The 19,061-nt window shown below is 41.3% G+C and overlaps 1 long non-coding RNA gene across 1 annotated transcript; it reads right to left on the reverse strand.

Annotated features, from left to right (window-relative positions):
* Positions 1–8,101: 8,101 nt before the first annotated feature.
* LOC119023214 lies at positions 8,102–10,957 on the reverse strand. The gene is made up of 3 exons (XR_005076206.1): positions 10,909–10,957; positions 9,661–9,901; positions 8,102–9,497 (listed from the first exon to the last, which is right to left on the reverse strand). It is a non-coding gene; the product is annotated as an uncharacterized LOC119023214 (long non-coding RNA).
* Between the last annotated feature and the right edge of the window lie 8,104 nt (positions 10,958–19,061).

A 19,061-nucleotide genomic window follows, 5' to 3' on the forward strand; every position in this document is an offset into this window, starting at 1 on the left:
GGATTTTACTTCACATCATACTTCACATTCCAGGAATTCTCATTTTAAGCGGCCACAGTTGTAATATAACTTCACCACACAGGAACACGTACCTCAAAATCACTTCATTACTTAGTACTAGTCAGAAATCGTTACTTAGTGAACATATTGCTTTCCTCTAAGAAACCATAAATCACAACAATTCCTCAAAATCATAAACTGTAATAATTTCTTCTATTGCTAGAAGTCAAACACATCCTGTATATCCACAGATTTTAACTCATGAACAATGTGAAAATTCTCTTCTTTTTCTTTCAATCGTTTGAGAACATAGTCAGACTATCTATTGAACTGCTTTTATCTGTGTGTCAACATCATTTTTGGTTTGTGCTCTTGGCTTGTTGCATTGAATGTGGTGAAGAATTGTCAGTTTTGTCTTGACTCAAGAGCACAGTGTCACCAACACTGACTTCTGATAGCTGTGCTCTTCTGTGGGTGTCTGCATACAGTTTGCTCTTTGCCTTTAGCTCTGTGTCACAATCACATACTTCTTGATCAGTGTGCACTTCAGTCAGATCAGGCAGCTTTCCTCTTTCCATTCGGTTGAAAAGCAATTCAGCAGGGCTTTTACCTGTTGTTGGATGGATGATGCTCCTGCAGACCATCACATACTTTCTCAGTTCTTTTTTCCAATCAAGTCCATCTGATTGAGCAATCCTGATCCTTTTCATAAGTGATGCGTTCTGACACTCAACCTCTCCATGGGCCTGAGCGTATTTCAGTGTGGTTTTGATGTGTGTGATGCCATTTCCCTCACAGAACAGTCTAAATTGTTCGGAACCATTGTCAGACTTGCACTAGACTGGCAATCTGTGTCTGCTGAAGATTGACTCCAGACTGTCTACAAGCTTCTCTGCTGTGGTGGTGGTCATGACATCATATTCATAATACTGGCTGAAACAATCTACTACCTATGGAGTGATTGGACAGGAGAAGTCCCAGTGGGTCAACCTCAGTGTCCCGCCGGGGTCCATCAGGTAGCGGTGTGGGTCATAGTGGTTCAGGTGGGTCAAGTCTAGCAACTATCTGGCATTCATGGCAGTCTTTGCAATGTCTCTCTGCTGCTCTATCCATGCCAGGATTTAGTCCTGAGATGTTACTTTGTTTCCACCATACCCAAATGTCCCTTATGGGCTAGTCTAGTGCAAGTGCTCGTGTTCGCAAGGCCTGGGGCAGCGCCATTCATGTGCCTCTTAGAACAAGATATCCTATTGTGTGTAGCTCATTTGTAATGACAGCATACTGTATGCACTTCTCAAAGTGTCCAGTTGCTATGGCTTTGCGTACTTCATGGAGATTTGGTCAGTGGCAGATGCTTCCTCCACTTCTCGAGTGGTGAGTGCCTTTGGAGTCGGGTTCACTGCCACAAATCTCCAGAGGTGGCAAAAGTACCCACGTTTGGTACTTACGTAGAAGTATAGATGCTTGTGTAAAAAATTACTCTAGTAAAAGTACTGATTCAGCTCCTTTACTCAAGTGAAAGTAAGAAAGTACAGGCCCCTCCACAAAAGTACAAAAGTAAAAAGTAAAACATATTTTTTTGCCATCAGTGATACACAATACCTCTTTTGATAACTCAAAAAAACGAAAAGTTCTTGGCACACAAATAGGATGGTGGGTTTTTTTTTTTTGATAAACAACCTGTTAAAAAAATAAATCACTGGACACAGTCTGTTTGCTGCAAGTTAAATTTCAGACAGAATCATCAAGACCAGAGCAGAGGTCCTGCATGAGCACCTAGATAATTCAGCTTTATAACAGCTTTGGTACTCTCAGTTCTATAATTAACATATGACTTTTAGCAGAATTCGTATCTCTTAACTCTTTATATAGAAAAACTAGCCAAGTTTTGACAGTGTGCAAATCAGTTTTCCATTTCAGCAACAGAACTTAAAACATTATGATCAACATGGAAACTAGTTTAATCAAGTTGTTTTTCTTTGTGCGATATTCACTCATCTCCACAGGAATCCCAAAATCTTTTATTTAGCCTCTGAACTTTGGTTCTCAAAGTTCTTTGAATCAAGGCATATCCTTTTGGGTCTGAAAATCAGTCCTGCAGCGCTAAAAAGCCTCTAGCAGGCAGCTGAAGCAGGTAGAGGTGTGGTGAGCTTCAGTGACAAGTTGAAGACTGCTGGGAAAGATTTCAGGACATCCATGTATCATCCTGGCAGGCCAGGTAGGACTCTAGCTTGGTATCCTACAGTTTATGCTGCTTGGATGGGCCTTCATCTGAGGTCGACTTCCTCCTCAAAGTAGGTGCAGTGAGGTTTTTGTATCTCTCCAAGTGACTCACATACTTTCTGTTGGAGTGACAATACACCCATATAAGACACAGACATACACAAAGATAAGAGAAAAGTGGTTCACCTGACAGAATTGTTACATAAATGTCTTTGTGCATAGTTGATGTAGACAATTAACAACTACTGGCACACAGGAGACATTAGCCTTCAGACCTTTTGGCTTAAAAGCCTTTTCTGACAGAAAATTAATTTATTTTAACACAAATCACCATTCAACCCCTAAACCTACCCAAGAGGGGCTTTCTGGCAGAGAGCCCTGAAGAGTAACGTCTCACAACAGTGGAAAAACGGCAATTAATTGAGGATTATTGAGAAGTCTTTTTTTTTTTTTTTTTAACCGAGCGCTAGCTAGTGTTAGCTCTATACTATCAAAACAATGTGTTGTCATAGCATTGCTAACGTTGTAAACTTGCCTACAAGAAATGCTAAATGAGCTAATAATAACAACTGGAAATACACCTTACCTGTATGTGTTTATTCAGATTTGTCAGAGAGCTCTTGAACGCCAGAAGCTCATGGTTTTTAGGTTGGCACACAATGCATTCACCATGAGTCATTCTTGGAGCAGGCAACCTCAAACAGTTCTCTTAAATAAGGTCATGGGTCGTCATGATGCATCCTCGTTCCCTGGTTCACTTTCTTCCACCATGTCGCTGCTGCAAGTTTTCTCTCTGTAACTCACAGCGCTTCTCTCTGCGGTTGACTTTCCCTCTCTAGTTAGTTAGGCCTTATACGTTGTATCGTCATCCGCGGAGGTTGAAAAAGTAACAAGCCTGTTTTGACAATGTAGGGAGTAGAAAGTACCAAAAAAAATGCTTTTAAAAGTAGGGAGTAAAAGTAAAAAAAATAAGTACTGAAGTACAGATACCTGAAAAATATACTTAAGTACAGTAACAAAGTATTTTTACTTAATTACTTGCCACCTCTGCAAATCTTACATACACATCAGCTCCATGCCCATGTTCCGCCAGTTTGACCGTGTTTGGCAGGAGTCTTGTTAACAAGTCAGCAATGTTGTTCTTAACGTGCTATGTGTATTACTTTGAACTGGTACAGCTGTAGGAGAAGAACCCACTGCTCCATTTGTGCACATGGTTTGGAGCAGGGACCATCACTTCCAATGGCTTAAGATCTGTGACTAGGTCAAACTATTGCCCATACAGGTATGGGTGTAGTTTCTCGCAGGCCCACACTAGAGTTAGGATACGGCTTACTTAGCACACAGGGACTTCAATTCCTTTCTGGTTTTGCACTAAGACTGCGCCTGACTCCACAGGACTTGAATCCGCTATTACCTGGGTCAGAGCCTCTTTGTCAAAGTAATCAAAGGTGGCTGCTTTAGCGAGCGCTGCTTTAAGAGCACTGAATGCTTGCTTTTGCTCCGGCCCAAAGTTGAAAGGCGTGTCTTTCCTTGTCAGGCGCCTCAGTGGCTCTGATAGAGTTGCAAACTGCGGGATAAACCTGTTGCTGTATCCCACGAGCCCAAGGAAGCTACGCACCTCTCAGCTATTGCATTGGCTATCTCGTGCTGATATTGTTAACTTTCAGGGGACACACCAAACAACAGTTTTTTGCACCTGTACACTCCAATGTGCATAGCAAATGTGGTGATGTCAAGTGATTCAGGAGTCAGTTCAAGTTGATGGGAGCCCCAATTTAAATCTAACTTGCTGAATATGGTTGAGCCGTTTGTGCCTTGCAGTAGCTCATCCACTGTAGGGATCGGAAAGCACTCCCTCACTGTGGCCTCATTGGCCCATCTCATATCCAGACAAAGTCGGCCATCATTTTCAGGTTTTGGGACAATCACAACCAGGTTCACCCACAGGGTGGGTCTATTTACCCGCTTGATGATGTTGAAGTCCACCAGTTCTTGAATTCTGGACTCTACTGCCCCCCGAAGGTTGAATAGGTTAACCTCTAGGATGATATGTAAACTGACCTGTCTTGTTTTCAGTTTTCTGACTCCACTGAACACTTCAGGATACTGCTGCTTGAGCGTTTGCTTAAAGTTCGTGATGGCAGCAATGTTGACTGTTAATGGCTGACTAGAAGAATAAGAGTAAAGTTTCTGCTCTGTCTTAGGGACATAGGAGCAGTACTTAATGCTATTCTGCTTTCAGTTTTTCCAGTGCATCTTCTACCATTATATTGCTTGTTGCACCAGAGTCAATCAGCATTTTTACATTTACTTCCCCAATACAGAAGTTAAGTCTGTCTGGCATGTGGTCATGTCATCGTCAATGGCAAATGCAAAGTCCTCACATTCATGTTTATCAACATAGTTTGCGTTTTGTTTCAGTTTCCCACTTTTGGTGTGGCATACTTTTGCAAAGTAATCTTTTCACTGGCACTTGTGGCGCATTTGTCCTCGTGCAGGGCATTTTGGATGACAGCCTATGTGATCAGTATTCCCACATCAGAGCACTTTCCATGATTTTTATTGTCTCTGTTCGGTTTAACTTTTGTCTTCCCGTTTCCATGCTTTCCCTTTTTTCCTTTCAGCGCAATTCGGTTAACAATGTCTGTGGAAGGTTTAGTCGACTGCATGACATGTCCGCCATTTGCTCATCAAGGCTCTCACAACGGGCAGCTATTTCCAGTGCAGATGCTAGCATCAATCCACAACCCTCCTCATTATCTGAGTGGCAGAATCTCCCCTGTAACCACTGTCTCTCACAGCTTGTCTCAGACATGTGGCAAACTGCAGCACTGCCTCCCCTGGCTTCTGGTGCAATTTTTGAAATGTGTGCCTTGCTAGTGCTGTGTTGACTAGGTGTTGGAAGTATGCATTCAAAGCCTCCACTGCCTTGTCGTATTCCATTGCCTCACCAGTGTCCAGTAGACTTGAGAAAATGTCCTGTACATCTGGTCCAGCTAGATGAAGTAGCAGTGCATGTCTCCTTTGCTTTGTAACATCAGGTGAATCATCGGTTATGATGAGCCTTTTACCATTCCAGCATACAGCTAGACTGACATTAGCCATCGCTTCTATCTTGAACTTAGCATAGCTGGCTCAGTGTAGCATGCAAAGTTTGGGATCCCGGATTTCTCCATACTAACTAACTAGCTAATGCAAATGAATCCTCATTGCCAATATTGTATCTCTACAACTGAATTAAGCAGAGGTTGCAAATAAATACAATTAAAACATTTCAGACTGTAGTGAGGGAAAATTATGGCAGAAACAGAAAAATATATCTGTATTTTTCTTAAATAGCACATCCTACCCAAAAAAGGAAATCAAATATAGAATGAATAAAGAAAATCAATGTGTCGATGAAGGTTCGCAGTCATCAAGGTCATGGTAATTATATGCTACATCATAGGCAACTGGACTTGTTTCAGTTTCTTAAAGATGTTTCACCTCTCATCCAAGAGGCTTCTTCAGTTCTAACTAACTGGAGTGGAGTTGCGGGTTTAGAAATCCTGTGTAGGAGTGTCCTTACAGAGCCATTAAGGAATAAACAGGGCCAGCTCAAGCCATTTTGGTGCCTAGGCAAGAATAGGATTTGATGCCTGCCCTGGACAGTTAATAGAGTAGATTAGCCTATTACTTTACAAGCAAAAACATGTAGCTGCAGCAGACAAAGAAGGACAAACAATTGCTGCAGTTCATTATAACAAATTATTACCTACTTGTGATAATGTTGATGAAAGTTCTTAGTCGTTCAGTTCATGGTGATTATAAGTGCTGCATCGTAGCTACTGGCTGGAACACTTCCAGTTGTCTATGATTCAACATAGGCAGAGTCTTGACCTGACGGGTTGGCCATCCTGTGTTGTGCCATTTATTTTTCTCTTCCCAATGTACAAATCTTTGCAGCACTGGCTGCATTGAACAGCATAAACTACATTACTCTTGCTTGGATGTAACTAGGCTAAACTAACACATATTCAACAATATGGGTAATTATTTGTCCATAATCGTGAATTTCAGCATAAAATTGTCTTACATTCTAGGTAGGAGGAAGGACACTGAACAGCAGCAGCAGTTAACCAGACAGCAGTTAGCCAAATAAGTTAACAGGCTTAACATTAAGATGATTCATTAGCATCCTTAGCAGCTAATGGTTTAGGGTTCTGATGACCCCTAGCTTGTGCTCCAGTGGGTGATGAGAGCAGCAAGTACCGATCTCTGTGTAGCTTTTCTGTACACCTCAATGTCGAGGTTTCTGTCTTCTTCAGTGTGTATTTTACATTCCAAGAAGGGCAGACTGTCTCCTCTTACTTCTTTCCAAGTGAACTTGCTAGGCTTCTACTTCCACTTCCCTGTTATGATTTTGACCAAGTTGTCATCCACATACCTGAACCTTTCACACCTTGGCTCTCCTAGCCCTGGCAACCCAAATGAAGGTCTGCTGGGTCAGCAACCCACAACTGGCCCCTAACAGCTCTAAAACACAGAGCTCACACATGTCCTTAATGACTAGATAAGGTCACTCCCGTTTGAGCTCACACAAGTCCTTAACAACTCTGCTGGGACGCTGGGCACGAGGTATCTTTCACCATCACCGATTGGTTAGTCGCCATCCGCAAGGGGAGATGGGATAACAATGGCGGTGTCAACTACACAAGCAGAACATGCTGCTGCATGCGACTTGCCTGAAGACCCTCCACTGCGTAAAGCCACTTTTGACGGCTGAAGATACAAACAGTACTTTGAATTTGTTGAAAGCAAGGAAAATAACTTGACTGTAAGGTGCACACTTTACCCGTCTTGGAAACTTCTCTCCACCACTAACACTACCTCAAACTTAAAGAAGCACCTAGAGAATGTCAGGCATTACTGTTTTTGAGAGTAATGTGTAACATGTAATATATTACTTTTTTGAGTAACAAGCCCCAACACTGGATATAGCACTGAGAAAACAATCAATGGTGAAGTCTCAAAAGTCCCCCCCCATCGCCCATATGACTGTTGTAATGACCTGTTACCTGGCACCATGTTGTCTGGAAGCTGCCTGTATAACATCTCCAAACCCGAGAGGGAGGCTATGGAGACGTTTATTTAGGACTCCTTGGCAGCTGGCATCATCAGGCCATCCTCCTCGCCACTAGGGGAAAGGTTTCTTTTTTGTGAGCAAGATGGATAAGAGAATACGACCTTGCATTGACTTCTGGGGACTCAACAACATAACTATTGAGAACAAGTACCCTCTACCTCTGATGTCAGCTCCCTTTGATTCCTTCCAGGGGGCCACAGTCTTCACTAAATTGGACCTGCGCAATGCCCACTACCTGGTGCATATCAGACAAGGGGATGAGTGGAGTACCTTTGAGTACCTGGTCATGCCTTTCGGACTTATGAATGCTCCTGCTGTTTTTCAGAGTCTAGTTAATGACGTTCTTAGAGATATGTTGGGCCATTTTGTTTTTGTGTACCAGGATGATATTATTTTTTCCAAGGACCCCATTGAGCATGTCCAGCATGTCCAGCAAGTGTTGCAGAGACTCCTGGAGAGTCGCCTCTATGCCAAAGCAGAGAAGTGTGGGTTTCATGCCACCACTGGGACAGGTTAAGATGGACTCAGCTAAGGTCCAAGCAGTCCAGGAGTGGCCTAGTAAATCTTACAGTGCTTCTTTTGTTGTAATTATGCTTTTACACAAAGGTTTGACTCATATGCATTCACACAAAAAGCCTAGGCTGCATTTTGGTGAGAGTTTCACTTTAACACTAGAACGACCGGATTTTGACCACTAGATTTTAAACTATATAATCTCTTATGTAACTACCCAATTGATTGATGAATATATTCATTGAAACATTTTATTTTAACACTTAATATTATATAATAAAAAAATAATAATAATTGAAAAAGCTGAAAATCTAACATAAAACCAAAAAAAAGAGCCAAGAAAGAACTTTAGGAAATAGAACAATAAAACAACATACAATTATATAATACAAATTTTATAAACTTATTACATTAAGTACTGATTCTGCTGGTGCACTCCTGGAATAAGATGTGGGCACTGATCCCAGGTTGAGGATGTTGTAGAACACCACCATTGGCCATCTTCGCGTACCGCCTTTGACTGAGTACGCCCTTGCCATCTGGTCCAGGACATCTACGCCGTACTTCGTGTTGCTATAATACGTGACGGACTCTGGCTTTGACTTTGCCCCACTAAAGGTGCCCACACCTGTGTGCACAGTATTCAGGATGCAGACGTTCTTCCTCGGCTTTCCCTGGTGCACCATCAGAGTTGCATCAGTACACTTCAGAACCTTCGAACTGAACAGCTCTGCTTGCTGTTTCACGGAAGGGGGCAACTCCTGTTTTTGCTTACCCAAAGTGCCAACCAGGCTCATCTTCTTTGCCTGTAAGGTGGTGGCCAGTTTTAGGGATGTGAAGAAATTGTCTGTGGTCCCACAAGCTGACCTGTGCTCCGCGTCTCCTCCTTCCCCAGATATAGAGACCCGTTCAGCATATATTTGGAGTCGACATCTACAGCCAATCAAATTTGATGCCAAATTTATCAGGCTTATTCCCCATATATTGGGTAAACTTACAGGAGGCCTTTGTGGGGAACAGCTGCTAATCAATCGTGATGATGCTGCCGGGTTTGTAGCAGGCTATACTGTTCTGGATGAACCGGTCCCAAGTGGCCCACACCAGGGCAAACTTGTCGTCCTGCAGACGCACACATTGGGTCTCCTTTCTATCAAATCGCAGGGACCCCATTAAGTCCCTGAAGTGATTTCTTACTATCGTTTGTGTGAAAAGTGGGAAGCCCCATTTCACAGACTACAGAGTCTTGAGTTTAATGTTTTTAGCGCACTGTGTGCCACAGACATACAACAGCGATATGAATGCTTTGAGTTCAGCCACTGGCAGGTCCCACGAGCTGTCACCGTTCTCCCGATGAGCCTCAGCTACAGTGTGGTCCCTGACGTGCTTCAGCATGCCATCATCAAAAACATACACAAAGGCAGTGAGCGCATCCTCGACGTTGCGTTTTGTGTTTGCTGGGGGCCAGCAGCTTCCATCAGGACATTTTGGCTATGCTTTCTCCCTGGATGTCCATCTGCCTGAAGGACCATCCACACCGCCCCATCCTTCCCCTTTTCCACAGCCGCCTCTGGCTGAGATGACACCAGTGACGAGCTAAGCACTCCAGTGGGCTCAAGAGCTGATTCAGGGAGGCCTAGAACAACAATAATATCCATATTATAGCACTACTACTACTACTACTACTACTACTACTACTACTACTACTACTACTACTACTACTACTACTAATAATAATAATAATAATAATATGGGCAGCAGAATAAGTGAACAGCCCAGGCTATGCAGGAGGACCTTACCTAGACTGTTATATGCTGTAGTTGCCAGGAAAAGTCATCTCTTTTTCCTCGGTACAGGCTCTGTGTCACTCTCTGAGGAGGTGTTTTCGTGTACCCAGGAAAGATCGCTGTCATTTCCGAGCTCTGATGTACAGCCTCCATCAGAATCACCAATGCCCAAGTTGTTAAACATTTTCAGGGCTTTGGCAGTGTTCAGATGTCTCTTCATCCTTTCCTTCTTGGACATGTTGTGAAGGCTCAACTTCATGGCAGACATATCAATAACAGTTTATCAACAATAACAAGTATAATTAACAAGTCAAGTCGTAAAGAAGTGATATAGACATAGTTAAGAGACAAGAGAGATAAAGAAAGTGCAAACCGCACGAAAAATCTATCAATGAAGCCCCGCAAAATGATGTGCAGTCAATACAACTGCTTATGGCTGGAATAGGTATAACATATCATATTTTCTTTGTCTTCTGTATAATTTTTAGAAAAACTTTTTCAAATTAAAATACAGACACTTTTAGGAAAAGTCATGTAACAGCAGTATTGCATTTCCTCATTCAACAAAGTTATTGCACATATAAATTTGAAAACTGTCAAAATTACCATCTTGGCTTCCCCAGCTAAACAATTTAAGGCAGCCAGGTTACAAATGATTTGAAGTTGAACCAGTTTAATCTTTACAACTATTTGTAAATGTTTTCATAATTATGAAAAAGAAACAATCCTGAATTATTATATGTATCCAAGAAAAACAGCAGGTTTCCAGCATTGATAGTAGTGGGACAGCCAAGGTGTTTGCAAACAAATATCACAAAGTAACTACCTTCTCACACTTTTTGATGTACTCATGGGTACAGCGACCCAGGTGTTCACCCATAGTGGACTGCTGGACTAAAATGTCAGGAAGTGTTTGCCAGAGCTGCTGACATACACACTCCTGGAAGCACTTGACTGGTCCACAGCTCATGGACCTGCCGAACCCAGAAGTGAGCCATGTTTTTTGAAAAAGGCAGACCCTTCCTCCTCCACCCTGTATGAACAAAGTTGAAGCACTAGCTGTTGTGCTGAAAGCTAGCCCAGCCGAGTGACGACCACACCTCAAATCCACATGCGTGGTTATACCCAACTGGCTACTGTCAAAGCTTGTTATACAATGAGCCAGTGTGAGGAGAAGGCAGAAAAATGTATTTATAGATGAATCAGATGAACTTATTAATAGATATCCTCTACACTGTAGGGAGGCACTCATACACACACCTCTGGATGAAGAGCTTTGTTGCTTATTTCCTCTTTCACTCTTCTTTAACTGTTCCATACCATATCCCAGAGGTGATGAGAAAAGAAAATGTGAATGAGCCCAGACAGATTCCAAATAAAGAACAAGACTGCAAATGCACTGAGGGCTAAGGTGAAAGTCAATGGCAAAATGATATGATCAATGATATATCAAAACACATTTTCAGCAGAAAGTACAATAAGACAAATCAAACCACACGCACCAGTCCTGAGGAAGCAGATTAACTGAGTTTTTAGCCCTGCTAGTTGTGCAGCTCTAGGGGTGGCAATGTCAGTCCACCAGTTCATTCCACACTGAAATGTCTCAAGAGAGATTGGAAGGATTCTAAGAAAATGCTTTCTTGATCTCCAAATGGTGAATCCCACTAACTTTGCTGAATCGCTGTCATTTCCTCTTGCTCCACCTTGGAGTTCAGAGTTGAGGTTTTCAGTGAAATAGCTAAACAGCCATTGGATGTCATGGAAGTAAGTACACAATGACATTCATGTCATGCTCAAGTTAAATTGTAATCAGTATGCTGATCCCTTAACTTTTTGAAGTTTAAGAGCCATCATAAGAGAGGGATTTTTCAGGATTGTACGAAACTTTATAACCAAATATCTGCAAAACTGGCGTCATTAACATCATTTTGAGTGTGGGTGTTGGGGCGGGCAATGGAGGTAGAGAGTTGTTATTACAATTAGAGGATCAGGGTTCAGTCACCAGCTTGTTGTAGTAGGGAAGCGCTTTGATCAGTAGCCCTGAACAGCACTATATAAATTGAATTTGCCAGGCTAATCCTCCACTGTACTTAGTACTTGTAAGCAAATATACTGAGGTGGACCTGGCAAAGAATTTTAGGTTCCTGGGAATCAACATCACAGAGCACTTGTCATGGTCTTGTCACGTTGCCAGCCTGGTGAAGAAACAGAAAGGGACTGAATTTTCTAAATGTAGCCCTGGCTAAAATACCTTTAGACATTTAAAAGATAAATAATTATGTAGACACATCAGCCTTGCCAAACTGTCAATATTATGAAATATCAATAACTAGATAATGTCAGGTCAGGGTAAAAAGGGGAAGACTATGGAAAGGGGAGGTGGACCGAAACGCAGTTAAAGAAGAAGCAAGATCAGGGGAAAAAACAAAAGGCGAGCTTTATTTTAAAGCTGATTACAAAAACCAAAAGCAGACAAAAACACACACAGACTAAATACACAGACACTAATGACAAGACGAGGAACAGGTGAGGAAAGAGAGGAGGGAGGAAGCCAGGTGAGGTAACGAGGGGGAGGAGCACATGAGAAAACATGAAGGGAACAATACAACAGACAGAGGGAGCCAGAGGGGAGAACATAGGAGAAACTTAAAGGACAAGAGACACAAGAGGGCATGGAAATTCAACAAGGGAAATACACAGGCAAACTTAAAGGACACATGAGGGCATGGAAACAAAACATGACACAAGACATGATACAAGAAAGAAAAAGAAAAGAAACCAAAAACCAGATACAAGAACACAACACAAACAGGAATCATGACAGATAAGAGGGAAGGTGTGACTCTAAGCACTGACCATCTCAACCAGCTGTTAATATAATATGGGGTTGTGCAAAATAATCACAGATGCTGCTCAGTTATAATCAACAGTGTTTATTAAAGCTTTTCTCCAAAAATACAAATCACCTACTTTAACAAACAACAGTTGCTTTCAACAACCAGCGACATCAAAACATAAGCAAGCCAAACATATAAATGGGTGGAGGTGTGTGTTTGTGTGTGGTGTGGCTTGGGAAGTCACGTTCGCCGGACTACAAATTAGTCAGCTTGACTTAAGAACTCATTGGACAGACCATAGACGTATATACATAGACACCGCATTGACTGCTGCCGCCCACTAGAGAGGCGTGCCTATAGGGTGCAGACGTAAGAGACAGACAGACAGAGATGGAACAAAAAGGACCCAGAAAACGTTCAGGTGTGTTCAGGTCTTTATTTAAAGCATTGCGTACGTACATACATATATATATATATATATATATATACACACACATATACATTTACATATATACACACACATATATATACATATACTATTGGTATTATCATATCATCATATTATCATTATGCTATTATATTATCATTATATTATTTTAATTATTATGGGTATTATTATTATTGCTAAATTATATTATTTATGTTGCTATTGCTATGTTGTTATTATCATTATTATTATTATCATTATTATTATTGTAGACATAGGATCTGCTGTCTCTACACTTTTTGAATATCAGACTGTCAGAACTGCTTGCAGGAACTTACAGGATTCTTTCCATTTTTTGAGTGGCTCCCTGAGGACTCACACTTTGTTGCACACTGCAGGACACAGAGGAGAACTTTGTTCCTTGTGGCTGTCCAGCTGTCCAAGATACACCATCTTCTTTTGGAAAAGGAGCACTGTGGTCACAAGTTTATCTGGCCTCCCTCTGCGATCAAGAGGTGGCTGTGTGTCTGCTGTGAAGAGTGAAATAGGTGATACCGAGAGTCACCTGAGTGATCCAGCATAGTGGATTGATTGCCACGCTGGTATTTTTTTTTCCCTCAGTGAATGTGAGTTTAAGTCCCATATTTTTTTCTGTTTGTTTGTTTGTTTGTTTAAAAGGGTTCCAGAATTCCTCTATTTGATGCATGTTTACTCAGACAGGGAGAAGACACGAGTATATGTTTTTAATAAAGGTTTATTAGAGATACACATTCACAGGAAAAGCAACTCTCACCTTTCCTGTTTACAATGTCTTCCGTAACAACAAGCAACTTTGAAGATCTGACTTATTTTACTCAATTGGTTGGGAGTGAGTGAAAGACAAATCCAACGTATTTTGAACACTATTTCTGTATTAAATGCACTGGCCTTAACAAAGTCACTGGCAAGTGAAATACGTCAGCAACTGACATGTTTAATCAAACAGCAGACCGAACACGTATCAGGTATGTTTTGCACACAGACAACCTGAACAAAGAGGCAGATCTGAGGACAGCTACGTCTTCTCTTCCCGTTTTCAACATCTGTTGTAGCTACGATGACCACAGACGCATTTGGCTCACGGTCGCCAGTTAACATGGACCTGTGTTAAATCCAAAACACCGGCATCTTTTCAACCACAAATCTTCTGTCAGAAGCTCGTCTGCTGATAACATTAAGTAGAATTTGTATTTGGGTAGTAAAACCAGCATTTTAAAAATATCGAAGCACCATGTATCATCGCTATATGTGTGACGTTTTTAACAAATCAATACGTTTGATAATCGGTCCAAAATTCAGCAAATAATTCTACTTTGAGATCGAGGAGTAACTCTGTCCTTCATAGGTTGATGCACCACTGCCTCTCCTAGCACTGTTCCAAGATGGCAGCACGTTAGGCATAGCCCTCCACAGTCGATGCGGCGTCTATGTATATATGTCTATGGGAGAGACTACAGGAAATGCCAAACGTGATTTGGCGAAGTCACGCAAGAACACGAATCCTGAGATGATGATTCAGATTATACTGAATCATATACCTGGAATTCAAAAATGGCAGCAGTGGATATATCAACCAAAGGTGATCACTACACATCCACGTGAGGTTTGAACAAAGATGGCGGTTATGTCATAACGTAAAGCTTACGTAAAGTTACATAAAGCTAAGCGGCGCTTAGCAAACAAACAAAATGTAACACAACAACCATGTTGTACTCAGAGTTCGTCTCTCGCTCAAACAGTGGCTGGCAAACAAATCAAGGCTCATTATCGTCCGGTGATCGAGTCGGAATATGACATAGTTTGGTCACACATGATGGCAAGACTACACAGTCTGGATTAGCCTGAATGAGCGCCTAGCGAGCATAATAACACAGTTAGCATGCAGTACAGTAAACCATACATAGGACTTAGCGGTTCCCTTCACATAAAACAATAAGCACAACAAAAGCACACTATATTTTATCTGTTTCTGCCCAAACAAAAGCCTCTTATTTGAGTCACTCATGGCAATTGGCGTGTATCCCGTCTGACTCGGAACTCCAACTCGTTGTGGGGCGAGCGTGGAGTCAGCTTTAGCATCCTAAAAGCTGACGGCAGGCTGTATCACAGCAGTATGTCGACTTGATGGAAGGACTGGACCTTAAGGGATTTTGTCTCCTTCTGAAGATGATCTCTTCCCTCTGCAGGCGGTGAGAAAACAACTGGGTTATGCAGCGCATCCTCTATGCGTTCCTCTGTCCATAACTTAGCTACCTGGAAATGCAACGTGTTTCAGGGTCTCGCGACCTTTAAACTGGGAGTGATGTCATTATGATCCCGGTGGAGCTTCCGGGCTCACAGCCAATAGGGACTGGGTGAAAGTCTTGGGGGCAGGTCACCCTGAGTCACAGTTTTTCACACCTTTTGGGACCTGGTTTTGTTCTTTTGTTCTGCAGCTCCTCATGTCAATAAAGCCCTAGTAGTTTAGGCTTTTGATTTCTACTACAGGTCTTCTCTTTGTCTGAGACATGTGCATGGAGGCCCAACATTATTATCATTATTAGGGCCCGAGCAGGTCTCGACCTGTCGGAGTGGCTAATCAGGAGGACCGGGACAATTCCCGGTGGGCCGGTCTGACTTTTGGGCTGCAAGTGTTCAGTCATGGCACTGAGTGGGTATTATGTGTATGTCCCTGGGCCGTCTCCACTGACAGCTCTTTTTTTTTTTTTTTTGCAGATTCAGCCCAACGTAATACATATGTGCACACTGCACACTGTCAGTGGTGTTTATAGCCTGGCCCCAGCCCCAGAAGTGCAAGGGTGTTTGCAAAATGGAGACTAAAATGAGCAAGGGTGGCGCAGAAAAAGCAAGAATTAAAAAGAGAAAAGCACTGGGGACAGATGCAGCCAAATGTGAAAAAATTGGCAGCTTTTCAATAAAACGAGCATGCGGTCTGAAACGACCAATGGAGATGACCAATGGAAACGTGCAAGGCAAGATGAACAAAATGCAACTCTACCTGCACCGTTCAAGTTAATTGACTAGCCTATCAAGTCAATAAATTGCAAGACGTTGTAACATATAACCTGCCTAACCTAATGTTACATAATTTAAATAATAGTATGATGCAACACCACATAACTGGGAAACTTTGTCTTGTAGCCCCTTAGATGCAGCACCAAGCACCAGCCATGAGCCCACCACAGGTCCAGAGTGGGCAGGTAGGATTGCTCATTAAGTGAATATTATTAGAATGAATATAATGAAGAGTATGGTGTAGACCTGATCTATATGAAAAATGCCCTGAGATAATTGATGATAGGTGATTCAGCACTACAATAACGGACTTGAATTTTTGACTTGAAAATGGTAAGATTTGTGATGAGAATTCTGACCATTTTTAAAATGTGATTTCGTGTCAGTGGCAGAGCCAGGAGCCAGTGGTGAGAAAGGCATCGCTGCTGTCATGGAAGGAACAGGTGAGCTATTCTAATGGCTGGAAGTGAGGCAGTGGCTGAGGACCAAGCTTTGGACCCTGTGGAGGAAAGGTAAATGTGTTCATGACAAATGTTACAGTACATTTATATTTTTAAACTGTTGGCTCTTTGATACAAGAGACTCTACAGCAAGAAGTCGTGCAGTTACTGTATCCAAACAGTAAAGGCTGCAAAAAACTTCAACTACATTCCTGAACTGCAGCTTTGCATCCTACAGAGGTGTATAGATGGCAAAAGAAAAGCAAAATGTTGGCTGGGTGACCCAAGGCATCTTGGAAATCTTGCAGGAGTTGTGCTTGTAGCACCCTATAATGTAATAATTTCCTGAAAATGTGATAAAATGTGCACGTAACTCGATTGAAAATGTAATAAAACCCAATAATGTCATAACTTAACCAATAATGTAATAAAATATCCTGACTGATATTGTTATAACATTTTTACCGATAATGTCATACCTTATTACATTATTGGGACTTTATCACATTTTCAGGTGGGTATTTTTTTTTTTTTTTTCAAAAATGATAATGTAATACTTGACAGATAATGAAATATAGATCTTAATTTTCAGTCCAGAGTTCTGCCTTTTGTGTTTTAAGAATCTAAGAATGTTAACAAAACAACTTGCAGTAACACTTAATTTGAAGAGAGTATACATAAGCATTCATAACGCCTACATAAACATTACATACGGCCTAAATATAGTAAAAAACGTAGCCACTCACAAATGGTGATTTTATCACATTCAATGTCAAATTGACATCTTACTCTATGTCAACGGATATAGTCGTCAGTTGACATACTGATGGTATAAAAAAATGTTTAAAAAATTGTTGATTTATTTTATTATGGGTGTTATTATTGTTATTTATTTTTTATTGATTTTTTTGTTTTTATGAGGTAGTGATTTCTTGGAAATCTGTAAAGTGAAGAGGTACATTTAGGGAAGAGTTACCTGGGGTGTCCATCTTAGATTCTCAGAACACAAAATGTAGAACTCTGGACTGAAAACTAACATATATATAAGGGATAATGCCTGACGAGGTGTCCATCATCAGGAGTTAATGGACGACGCAGAGGCCTATTAACTCCTGATTATGGACACCTCGTCGGACATTATCCCGCTTATATCATGGTCACTTGCCAAAGAAAAGAAATTCAGACCATTCATTTATATTTTCATGTATTTCAGATATTTTCATTCTAATTTTACAATCAAAATATGAAGTTTTTCACAAACTGTAACTTAGTTTCCCTGGTAATGCCTGAGGGTTTGACAAATACCTGGAACAATCATTACCCTCCTGTAAGGTTCTTATGCAATGGAAACACTGTTCACTCCTCCAGTAAATAGGATGGACCATAGAAACGACTTGGCAACAGGAGATATTCTAGTCCACTCAGCAGAGAGCCAGAAAGCTAGCAAGATTCAAGTCAATAACATTGCATACGGTTGACAAACAGTAAATATAATTTGACAGCATGTTTAACAACAAGACCAGCTAGCTAACCAGTCATTTCATTGTCCCCAAATCAATATCAAGATTTTCTCGAACAAATGATCGGTCGTGTGTAACGTTACTGTGGCCGCAGCCTGAAGAAGAGTGTTGAACGGTGAACGGCATGTGAGATTATTCACTTTAGAGGAGAGGTGTACTTTCTGAAGCTTGTGTGTTACAGTCGCCACCCTGTGGTGTTCAGAGGATAAGGTACTGAAGGACTGACGGACTGCACTCAGTGTTGAAAATAAGATATTCAGATTTGATACGCCTGCTAACACATTGATTTAGAACAGTTAACAGAAAATTTGACTGGACTACTTAGTAGGTGTCCATATATCAGGGGTTAATGGACACCCTGCTGCCAATCAGAATTGAGTATTTCCCCAGACCATGGTATGAATTACATTGTCTGTCAAGGATTACATTATCAGTTTTGAAAAAAAAGACCCACCTGAAAATGTAATAAATTCCCAATAATGTAATAAGGTATTACATTATCAGTAAAAATGTTATTACAGTATCAGTCAGGATATTTTATTACATTATTGGTGAAGTTATTACATTATTGGGTTTTATTACATTTTCGATCGAGTTACGTGCAAATTGTATTACATTTTCAGGACATTATTACATTATATGGTGCTACAGTATACTTCCTTTTCACTGTAAACTTTGAAAATGAATATGAAAATATATATTGTACATAAATAGTTTTTATTTTTGGATGAAAGTGGAATCTTTGGCTAAAAAAAAAAAAATGAAAATTGAGGTATTGTGGTCACAAGTGAACGAAACCATTGAAAATTTCAGTTTGGCACACTAAATGGAGCTTCTTTGTAACCTGTGTGGTTCACAAAGGGGCTAGGGAATTTGGCTCAAAGTAAAGAATGCAGCAGCTCGGTATCAGCCTTCCACTTCCCTCTTCCCAGACACCCATGCTGCCAGATTGTCAATTGGCGGTAGGCAGCAAACTGAATCTCTCTGTTATCGGTGTCCACATTTTGGCTGTCCTCCAGAACAAAGATGTAATTCCACGTCATCCTAACCAGATGCAGTTTACCCTCACCCTCATCCAGGCAGTACATCTCCAGGTGGACACTCCTGCTCAGACACTGGTCCAGAGCCTGCCAAC

Source organism: Acanthopagrus latus, chromosome 7, assembly GCF_904848185.1.
Source record: "Acanthopagrus latus isolate v.2019 chromosome 7, fAcaLat1.1, whole genome shotgun sequence".
In the NCBI taxonomy this organism is placed as follows: domain Eukaryota; kingdom Metazoa; phylum Chordata; class Actinopteri; order Spariformes; family Sparidae; genus Acanthopagrus; species Acanthopagrus latus.